The following is a 12,176-nucleotide window of genomic DNA, read 5'->3' on the forward strand; positions in this document are numbered from 1 at the left end:
GAACGCATATATCAACCCGTTTCCTTTCTTGTTTGAGTTATCGTTATGTGTTTTAACATAGTCATTAGGCCACCTATGGATTAATGTCCACAATCCAAAGAAGAGCAGCCCTAATGCCCGCAGATAAACTAATGATGGAAACGAACTCAAAAAATGAAACAAGATGGCAGTTATGGGATGCGGGCGGAGGCCTGATGCCGGCGAAGGTGAGAGGCAGACCGAGGCGGTGAGGCGAGGAGGTGCTGAATGCTGGAGTGGCCGCTGGGACACGCACCTTGCGCCCTGACCTACAGCATTGAGAGGTGAGGTGGCAGCGCTGTACCGATCCTGCTACGCAGCAACAATGGTGTGGAGGCACCGAGGACGGAGGCTGACTGGTGGCTGTGAGCACTGTGTGAGGGTGAGGGTGAGTGTGAGTGAGGGTGAGTGAGGGTGAGGGTGAGGGGTTGAGGGTGAGTGAGGGTGAGTGAGGGTGAGTGAGGGTGAGCGAGGGTGAGTGAGTGATGGTGAGTGAGGGTGAGTGAGGGTGAGTGAGGGTGAGTGAGGGTGAGTGAGGGTGAGTGAGGGTGAGGGGTTGAGGGTGAGGTGTTGAGGGTGAGTGAGGGTGAGGGTGAGTGAGGGTGAGTGAGGTGTTGAGGGTGAGTGAGGGTGAGGGTGAGTGAGGGGTTTTGGGTGAGTGAGGGTGAGGGGGAGTAGTTGAGGCTGAGTGAGAGTGAGGGTGAGTGAGGGGTTGAGGGTGAGGGGTTGAGGGTGAGTGAGTGAGGGTGAGGGGTTGAGGGTGAGTGAGGGTGAGGGTGAGTGAGGGTGAGGGGTTGAGGGTGAGTGAGGATGAGTGAGAGTGAGGGTGAGTGAGGGGTTGAGGGTGAGGCGTTGAGGGTGAGTGAGGGGTTGAGGGTGAGTGAGGGTGAGGGTGAGGGGTTGAGGGGGAGGGGTCGAGGGGGAGGGGTTGAGGGTGAGTGAGGGTGAGTGAGTGAGAGTGAGGGGTTGAGGGTGAGTGAGTGAGGGTGAGGGGTTGAGGGTGGGTGAGTGAGGGTGAGGGTTTGAGGGTGAGGGGTTGAGGGTGAGTGAGTGAGGGTGAGGGGTTGAGGGTGAGGGGTTGGCGATTCTAAGGTGGCCCCTTACTGCAAAACTGGTTGCGGAAATCCTGGTGCATGAGCTGGACTGCTGCTGGGGCGCATTGGTGCTGTTACAAGGGTGTAAGTGCAGCAAAATCACCCGATTGAGCGCTGGGCGCTGCGCATCTAAAATGACGGCAGCGCACTGAGGGGGAGACTTCCACCGGCTGCGGCAACGGGAGATGTGCACTCTGTTTGTGAGCGGCTGGGAGGCGATTCGGCGTGCAGACTCACAGCGGAAAACTGCGGAGGCGGCAGTCCTGGGGGAGAAGTCTGGAGGGCGAGATCGCCTTAACCTTCCTGTGGTGCACTACGCTCCCAAGATGGCAGTTATGGGATGTGGGCGGAGGCCTGATGCCGGCGAAGGTGAGAGGCAGACCGAGGCGGTGAGGCGAGGAGGTGCTGAATGCTGGAGTGGCCGCTGGGACACGCACCTTGCGCCCTGACCTACAGCATTGAGAGGTGAGGTGGCAGCGCTGTACCGATCCTGCTACGCAGCAACAACGGTGTGGAGGCACCGAGGACGGAGGCTGACTGGTGGCTGTGAGGCGTGAGACTGCTGACTGGCGCTGGGTGCTGGTTGAGGAAATCGCAGGCGGCGCAAGATTAACTGAGACACGCCGTCTGACTCTCTGAGGCTCCTTACTGCAGAGCAATACTTGTGGGAAAATAGAAGTGTTTCCCTTTCATAACGGACTTGCTGGGGCTGTATGGCAGAGGGGGAGAGACCACGAAGGCTATGGCGGAGGGAAGAGAGGGGAGGGGGGAGGAGAAATGCGACACGGCGGGAAGGGGAGGGGGCGGAGCGGGTAAAATAAACAACCAAACAAGACGGAGGGAAGAGAGGGGAGGGGGGAGGAGAAATGCGACACGGCGGGAAGGGGAGGGACAACCAAACAAGACGGAGGGAAGAGAGGGGAGGGGGGAGGAGAAATGCGACACGGCGGGAAGGGGAGGGGGCGGAGCGGGTAAACCAAGACGGACGTGCACGCGCTTTTAAGCTCAATGCGCATGCGCATTGAGCTTAAAAGTCACGGGCACTGCAAGGAATCGCCACGATTCCTTGCAAGTTGGGGAAAGAGTGGATAAGTCCCAATACTCTCGCTTGCTCGATGCGCATGCGCATCGACAGGCGAGACCTAAAAACGTGACACTGTCTGAGGGGTAAGGCAATAGATAGTACTCAAAAAATCGGTAATAATAAAGGTTGGAATTTGATTGCCATGAACTGGAAGCAGGGAGAGTCGCCTTAGCTACAGTGGCTGAGAATCTAAAGACAAAATATTTCATCAGATGTGAGACTCAGGATTAAGGGTCCTTAATGGGGATCTTGCTTTCTGATGGAACAGCAGCAGCAGATACAGTTTCCAGTGTGCAGATAAATCGCAGATTGAATTGAATTTACTTTCAGTTTTTTGACCCCCCCTTAGGCGAGGAATGTTGATTATGAAAACAAGTGAAAGCGGACACAAGTCTAAAGATTATTGTCTACTTCACAGAAAAAAAAGGTTAAAGGATTGCATTATCAGTTGATGTGAACCCTCCCACCCTCGCCCCCATCACCACCACCCCTACCCCCATCACCACCACCCCCAAACTAACTCAATGACTCCTATCTGTTCAGGGACAGGAGCATATGTCAGCAACTAGAAAGAGGGGATTTTGATGAAGGTTACATACTAGGTCCTGAAAAGTAATGTCAGCACTTAATGTATTTTCCCATTCATTACTCCCTATATGTTGTCTCACATATATACTTGCTTGCTGGGTGACCGTTCGTATACCCGAAGGCCATGGATCCTCACACCCTACCTGCCTCCCAACAACCTACATGAAAGAAGGTATAACACAGCACATAGGTGCACCAAGTTTGGCGGACATTTGGGTCCTCAAGTTGCGTTTCAGGTGCCTGCACAAAAGTGGGGGATCCTTGCAGTATGCGCCTGAGACTGATTGCAAGATTATAGCAGGCTGTGCCATATTCCACAACATTGCCTGCAGGAGAGGCTTACCCATTGAGGTGACTGGATCCGACTTGGAGGATGATGACCCTGACTCACCTGCCCAGCAGCCAACCAAGGCAAGCAGAGCAGCCGAGGGGAGAAGGCGAAGGGACCACATAGCCAGTCATTACTTTGTATGGTAAGACATCACCATTAACACAATACTCACACAAAATACCACAAAAAGTAATTGAATGCTGAAAACTATGTTCACTTTAATAGCAGGAAACCAAAAACATTGATAAACAACCTGTCCATCACACAAAAACATATCTTAATACAGTATACATGTGGGGCGGTTGCATCACCACACCCAGTAAATAAACAGCACAAAATACAATGCCAGACTGTCACTGTGCACTCAACGTTTAGAACTATGTTCAGCATGGGAGCTTGTGCCATGTGTGGGTGCGGGTGGGTGGCTGCTACTCCTTTGCAGTACACAGGAATCTGAGGCTGATACATTGCTGAGATGTGATACCTCACTGTCTGGTGCCTCAGCACTAACCCCACTGGCAAAGAGGGCAGTTTGAATGGCTTCATGGCTGCAATGATCTGTGCCAGACCCCATGAGATAGCCCCACTGTAGTGGCCCATCTCCATCTGTAGGGCCATTGTGTGCTTGGACAGTGTTTTGGTGCCTGCGCAAGCCTCCCTATGGCCTTTGTTATGGCCTCCATCCTCACGCCCTTGCTTCTCTCCCTGCACCTTTGCAGGCTCCTGTCCTCAGCTAGCTAGGTGCACAGTTGGCTAATGTAAGGGCATCCATTTTTGAGTCCATGTGGGCCTGCTTGTAAGTCAACGGCTGGATCAATGTATTGAAGCCCAGTGGCAATTTCTGGTTAATCAACCGCATTTGTTTCTGCTGTAGGCTCTGAGCATTTCCCATAATGCACCATGTGTGATTTTTCTGACCATCTACATGGACCATCCAGATATATGTGGGTAAGGATGTGTTACAAGCATGTAGGCGGTAAACATAGTTTACCACGAATCCGTTTCCCCGCAGGCGATTACAACACGGTCGTTACCATGTTGTAACAATGCATACCATTACTCCGCAAGTCAGAAAAACGACTTGTAAAGGGGTCAGAAGGTGTTGGATTTAAAAATCAACACTTTCCCTACTGTTGCACATACTGGAGTTAGAATTGTAAATTATACTATTCCAACATCCACCACACCCCCTAGAGCAAGTCGTTGTTACGACTTGCGGGGTAATGGTATGCGTTGTCACGACAGCATTGTAATTGCCTGCGGGAAAAAGCTTACGTTGTAAGGAGGCATATTCATGTAGACACCAGGTTTAAGGGCTGATAACTTGGCATAGTAGTAATTTTGCACTTATCTTGTGAAGGTGGAGGGGCAGAAATTTCCAGGTTCCCAATTCTTGTTACTGCCTCATGCTCAAGGGTCGTCTCAACCATGGCCTCCATTGTTGAGGGTGAGGGTACATTTGAGGGACAACCTCCAGTTGCCCGAGAGTCCCATAGGTGTGTTGCCAACCTCTCTTTGGCAGGAGACTGCAGGTCATACCAACGCTTCTTGATTTCCTCTATGGAACGTTCGGCAACTCCCAGGGCATTGATGCATGTACTTCCATATCTTCCTTTTTTGTGACTCTGCCACAGTCATGGAGGCATGGCCAAATAGCTGGTTATGGTTATTACAGCATTCTTCAGTTCAAATTTCAAGTTCCCTTTCAGAAAACTTTAATGTTCTCCTTCTCTTCCCTACTACCTTCTCTGACTGTTGGTTAACCATTCGTATGGGTGGTTTCAGGGCCGGCTTTAGGGTAGTGCGACCGATGCAGCTGCACTGGGCGTTGACCTGTGTAGGGGGGCGCTGACCTCGGTGGGGCATTGTGTTTAGCAACAACTTATAATTAGAGAGAAGAGGGGCACCTTTGCCCGGTGGTAGTGATAGAATCAGTGGAGGGGTGTCATAGAGTGTGGGGGCACCAAAAATTATTGTCGCCAGGCGCCAATAGCACTAAAGCCAGGCCTGGGTGGTTTGGATGCTGTTTGGGCTCCTCGGATATGTTTGTATGTGCTGCAGGTATACCCTCTTCACTCTGGATGCTCTCCAGGCTTGTCCTGGGTCAGCACTTCCTGTCTTTGGGATCCTTCACCTGACACAGGAAGCAGAAAGGTATTTTTAAACCTCATGGTCAATAATTGCAACTGCAAATTGCAACCCCTATTGCTATTTTAGAATGAATAGGAATTCGCTAGTAGCAATTTGAAATTTGCAGTGCAACTTGTTAGCGAGTCGCTATTTCGAGCCCACGTTGGATCGAGGCTGATCGTCATGTAATTACGGACCGACACGCTGCCCTATGATTGGCTTAAGATCGTATATCGTCAAGATTCAATATCAGGCATCGCCTCGAGACCAAATATTGTAATTAGTTTCCACTGTATGAATCGGAAATACTTTTCAGATTGCCGTACTTTATGCTTGCACACAGCAACATTAACAATGGATTGTCCAAATACTCAAGTCGAAATACAAGGTCTGATCCGCTAGGTCAGCTACAAAGTGGGTGTATCCTCATACCGTTTGTCCTGACTATCACGTGTATGTATACAGCGGTTCATCATATACATACACACCTATGGTGCAGTATATTTTCATTGCAGCTACCTGTGTTGCTTTGATCTCCATTCCTGATATTTAGCCTTATATTCTTGGAAATTTATCGTGGCTCTTCCTGAAGAAGGCGCTTGTACGCCGAAACGCGCGTAGAAGAATTTAAACCCTATATTACATCTCAGCCACTTGTGATTTTTTTCATTGACATTTTTTGTGATTCTTGTTGTCAAGTAATTGATTGTTTTATGTTTGTGTTAAGTAATTAATATACTACTTGTATATCATGTCATACACAATCATTTTTATGTATGTTTTCTATGTATGTTTATGTCACAATTTTTAAACTTTATATGAATAAAATGACGCAATTTTAACTGTCTTCTGTCTGGTACAACTGAGGTGGTTATCATTTCTTCATGTATAGGGCCTGATTTCCAATAAGTCTCGAGTTGCCTGGGAAAGTTATTTATATTATGCCAATAGCACTAAAGCCAGGCCTGGGTGATTTGGATGCTGTTTCGGCTCCTCTGGTATGTTTGTATGTACTGCAGGTATATCCTCTTCACTCTGGATGCTCCCCAGGCTTGTCCTGGGTCAGCACTTCCTCTCTTTGGGATCCTTCACCTGAAACACGAAGCAGAAAGGTATTTTTAAACCTCATGGTCAATAATTGCAACTGTAAATTGCAACCCCTATTGCTATTTTAGAATGAATAGGAATTCGCTAGTAGCGATTTGAAATTTGCAGTGCAACTTGTTAACGAGTCGCAATTTTGGGCCCACATTTGACCGTACATCAGATTTTGCGACTCTCTAATTGCGAGTCGCAAAAAATCACAATGTGCGAGTTGCAAAATCTGGCACTCGTACATGTGGCCCAAAATTTCTACCTATAGGCTTTAACACAGTGTGATAGTAATCCACTCTTAGAGACCCATTTGCTTTAACGTATGCTTTTCACAATAAATATGTCAGCCATACAGACTTTGTGAAAGCTTTTCATAATAAAGTAATCATATCTATGGCATCTGGTATAGCTTCTTCCAATGAAGCAATCAGGTATGTAGATTTTATCATTGCAATGTCACCAAAACTAACTCACGCTTCCTGTTTTTAGCATAGTTGTTTTCTAAAAGGAAACCACCAGGCAAACAGTTATAAAAATACAAAAATGTATAAAGTTACAGTTGTCAAACCAATACACAAACCATCCTAGGCGGGCCTTAATAATGATTATCACAGTACAAATCTTCTAGACACAGGGTTTGTCAGAGAGGGTAACTAACAGCAAACCTTTGCCTGCCATGGATATCTGTGAGTTTTATGTAATCAAATACCAGAACACAGGCTTTAATACAGTGTAATAACAATCCACACTTTGAGGTCTATTGGCTTTAACATATCCTTTACACAATAAGTAAGTCAGTCCTCCTGTCTTTGCCATGACTTTCCATAATAGATCAAGTATATAGCATCTGACATACCCACTCATGTCTATAGCCATTATCATTAGTTTATTACCATAACTAGTCAAGTTTACAGTCTTGAGCATAGGTTTTCCAATAAGTCAATCATTAAGCACACAGTAATAACATTTCAAATATGTACACAATTGTATTAGCAATCACTCGTAAGAGGGCCTAACAAAGGTTGTCACAGTGGAAATCTTCTGCCTCCAGAGTGTCAAAACCCTTGCTTACTAGGGTAATCTGTGTGATCCCATGTAACAAAATACTTCTCTACAAGCTTTACAATCCACTTTTAAATGTCTAAAGGTTTTAACATATGCTACTCACAATAAATCAGTCTGGCTTCCTGCCTTTGTTTTAATATTTCATAATAATTAGACTTAAGGCATCAGACAAAACTTTTCAAAATAATTTATTAGGCCTACACCATTGGTTTGTTACTAGATCTTCCACCTTTCTAAGAAAAAAGTGCCTTTGTTTACATTTCACTGTTCTGGAAAGGCCAAGAGATGGTAAGTAAAAAAGAATTTCTGTAAAATTATCAGATTACTTTACTGTTTACTTTAATATTTAATGATCATTTTGAAATAATTTAGACAGCTCTCAAATACTTTCTAAGTGACTTCTTCGAGTTTTGCTGTTTTAAGTTTATATTTCAAAAGGGAATAATTACCAGATTTCACTGCTTTTCCCGACTCTTTTGCTGGCATGGCCATAAAAATACAAGCCAGGCTAGATGTCAACCCTGCTTGTCAGGATAGCTACCTCATGCCTGAGACATGAAGCATAAGCTTTCCTATCATATAATCATCAAGCACATAGTCATAAAATTACAAATATGTACAAAATTACAGCTAGCCAAGCAATATACAACTTCTAGAAAGAAGTCCTAACAGGGGTTATTTAAGTGCAAGTCTTCTACCCAGAGATTCGGTGGGGTAACCAACATCAAACTCCTTGCTTGCTACTGTAATCTGTAAAATTTCCTTTGACAAAATGTCTTTTAGGCAAGCTTTAACACAGTGTAATAATAATTCACCCTTAAGGCATATTGGATTTGTCATATGCTTTCCATAACTTTCATATAATATTTCATAATAAACATATCAGCCTTGGTGATCTTTTGTTTGTCACCATAATCAGCCTTGAGCTTTCCTACAAGGCAGAAAATGCAATAGAAATACTCTTTCAGTGGATACCCACACTTTCTTCCAATGCTGGAGATGGACAAAAAGGTACTCTAGAAGTCCATAAATTGGGGGTCAATGTCTGGCAGCGGCAGTGGGGAGTGGGAAGTCTTAGGGTAGACATAACAAGCGAAATCTGACAGTCAACGTATATTTTTAAGTTTTCTAAAACTCTGTTAAAAAAAATTGGCAACAAGGATAAATGTGACAATAAATCTGGTTTGGCTTACTTAATTGGCCACAAAGAGGTTGCATTTTTAATGATGAAAAACTGCATATGATGTTGTTTATGCTTGTACACTCTGTCGGCATTAAAAACTCCAATAAAAAGGTTTAGAAAAAAAAAGAGTTTGCATTTTAAAATATCTTAAAGAGAAGGAAGGCTGGGGGGCCTGTGTTTTGAGCCTAACTAGAAATGAAAAAAAGAAACCCCCCTCACCCTCTGCAGGTTGCTGTTTAGAGCAGAAAATAGACAATGTGTGGGTGCTGCTGAATCCGGTTGGATCCCTCTCATTTCCTTCACTGCCGTCTTCCGAGTGAAAAGTTTGTTTCACTATGTGTGCGTATCGTACGTCTCTCTCAGTAATGCTTCTTAAAGCTCTTTTTCTGGTGATCACACAACGTCTAGCAACAGCTAAGTTATCAACCCAGACCCAAAAATCAACAGCCCTGACGTAGTGAATTTCCTTCTTGGAATTAGGACCAATAATTGATTTCCCTGCCAGGTATGACTGTTTTGCATGGCGGGTCCAGAGAAATTTACTGACAATTGTCCGCCCTAAATGGAGTGGGTAACCATCACTATGAGCTGGCTCCTGAATGGTGGCTGTGCAGCCATGCCATGAGTTTCCACCAGAGGAGCCATCTGAGGCTCCCCCTATGAAAACTGTTTTCTTTCCATACTTATAATATAGTTATTTCTAGGGGCTTTCAGGCAGTCATTTTCATTCATTGGTTTGTTACTCTGTCATTCACATTTTCTTCCACCCACTACAGTAATGGGCCAGTCCACTTGTAATAGTGGCTAACTTTACTGTGAGTGATGGCTTTCTGCTCCTTCACAAACAGAACATGCACACAAAGCTGTAATCCTTAGTCCTCCTATGGCAAAGCTTGCTTTATGAGACCAAAATAAATATTTTATTTTTGCTTTTAGCCAAAGTCTATTTTTTGTACTTGTGAAGGGCCAGGAGATCATCAGAAATAAAGTTTTGTAAAAAGCATGGCTAAAGAAAACAAAGCCAAAAGGATGGTAGACAATGCCAGGCCTACTGGCTTTGCCAATGCTTATTCTATTTTCCACCCCAGGACCGTCATGATGGTTCTGCGCAGGAAAAATCAGTGGCAAAGCCTTACCCCTACTATCACCCAGAGGCTCTCTGGTGGATGGGCCCCAGCCAAGAGTTTTCAATTGCACAGCCAGCTGATGCTTCACTGGCAGAAACCTGATGGATCCCCTGCCATAAACAGAGACTGAAGAACTATGGATTTGACAGCGAATGAAGCCTACCGATTTGCAACTGGGCTCCCCCTCGACCAAAGTCTTTGTCTTGAACAATGGTCTACTTCTGGTACTACATTTACCACTCACATTAAAACTAAAATTCCAAAAAGTGTTATTCTTTTAAATGAAATATATGACTTTATTTGAATTAAGATAATAAGCTTAGTGAATTAAAAAAAATATTGTGGCATACACTATACTCTAAATGAGTATGTTGGTTCTTTCTAACTTCTCTGGGCGTTCTAGGGGCTACATCCACTTATCATGGGATACAAATGCAAGATCATCATATAAATATGCTCAATACAGTGTTGGCTTTTGAATGTCCACTGTTGCTCAGTTCTATTGAGTCTGTTTTGTCCCCAAATTTAATTGTGGGAAAAGCATGACAAAATGTACCTGTTGCCATGAGCTGGCCATAGAGGGGGTTGTCCTTCTTTAGAAGTGTAGGTAACCCAGAAAGCCTCTGGCAAATCTGATGCTGTTATTGGGTCCTCTCTCACCAGCAGCACACAATGGTATGCTCTAATAGAGTGACTTTTAAATATTGTCCCGTCAAAATACTGTATCCGCAATATAATCTTCCACAATATTGTAAAGGTTTGTTTATATAGGTTGATACTGATTTACCAGTCATATCTTCAGATCCTTGTACCTTGACAATATATGTGATATTATTGGAGGACGATATTTTGTCACTGGGTGATCTTCAGAACTCAGGGCAGAAGAGGTATTGGAGGGAAGGCATACAGGAGTCCGCAGGTCCACTCTAGGTGGAACGCATCTCCCAGCAAACTCCAACTCGGAGAACTGCAGACATTGCTTGTTCTCGACGGTGGCAATTAGTTTCAGCCAAGTTTCTCCCCATTCGAGGAAGAGACCTTGCGCCACCTCTGGGTGTAACTGCCACTTTTTATCTGCTTGGCATCAACCGTTGAGTTTGTCGCCCTGGCATTCAAAGATGCTGCCAGGTGATTCACCACCAGGAAGACTCTGTGGCGCTCCAGTCATTTCCAGAGGCACAGTACCTTCCAGCACAAGGCCCAGGACTATTCTCAACCCTGCTTTTTGCAGTACCACATGGCAGTGGTATTGTCTAGAAGCACACGTATCAGCCTCTGTTTGATGAATGGAAGGAAGGTTTTCAATGCCAAGCGAAATCCCAGCAGCTCCAGGTGGTTGACATGTAGCCAGGCATCGGCCAGAGAACAGAGTCATCTGATCTCCAACTCCCCCAGGTGGCCACCCCAAACCCTTAAGCAACACATCAGTTACCGCTGTCAGCTTTGGGGGGGTAGAGAAATGGGTCTGCCGCTGACCTAATCTTGGTCCAGTAATCACCACTGCAGGTCTTCAGCAGTCTCCTCCGAAATCTGGATGTCACTGATGCAGGTTACAGACTGGGGTTTATAGACAGGGTAGCCTATCTATGTGATAAGGTTTACAGTCTTTTGGGCCTGCACTTGGCCGCAGTCATTGTTCAGATGTTGCTACAGCTCCACCTGCTGGAACTGCTCTCTGTCATACCACAGATTAACGTGGCCAAAATATTTTCCTTTCATCATCCTTGCCTGCTGTGTGGTATACTTCCACTCCTCTTGCCTCAGAAAATTGCTTTCACCCTCCTTGACAACATTAACAGCAGAAACATCACGCGATTACAACAGTCTCCAAATTCCACAGGGTTTAAATCCACACTGCCCAGCTAGCATTTGGACTAACTCACTACAATCATATCACACCCAAATAGTCAGTATAACTGATACTCTAAACTGATTTTATTTTGTTTATAGTGATCCAAGGCTACGCCCACCGTCTTGTAGCATTATCTAAACCTCTGCTCCCCAAAAACAAATAAATAGGTGAACACAAGGGGACCACTCCTGTTTCATTCCGTGGACTGAAATTAAAAACCAGAGCAGTCACTTGGATTTGTAACTAATTCTACAATGTATGAGTGGATCAGAGGTGAAGCGTGGAAGCATGCAGGGAGAAGGGGAAGCAGGCAGGGAGAAGGAGACACATGCAGGGAGAAGGGGAAGCATGCAGAGAGAAGGAGAAGCGTGCAGGGAGAAGGGGAAGCGTGCACAGAGAAAGGGAAGCATGCAGGGAGAAGGGGGAGCATGCAAGGAGAAGGAGAAGCATGCAGGGAGAAGGGGAAGCATGCAATGAGAAGGGGAAGCATGTAGGGAGGAGGGGAAGCATGCAGGGAGAAGGGGGAGCATGTAGGGAGTAGGTGAAGCATGAATTGAGAAGCAAAAGCATGCAGGGAGAATGGGAAGCATGCAGGGAGAAGGGGGAGCA

Source organism: Lissotriton vulgaris, chromosome 5 (genome assembly GCF_964263255.1).
Source record: "Lissotriton vulgaris chromosome 5, aLisVul1.2, whole genome shotgun sequence".
In the NCBI taxonomy this organism is placed as follows: Eukaryota; Metazoa; Chordata; class Amphibia; order Caudata; family Salamandridae; genus Lissotriton; species Lissotriton vulgaris.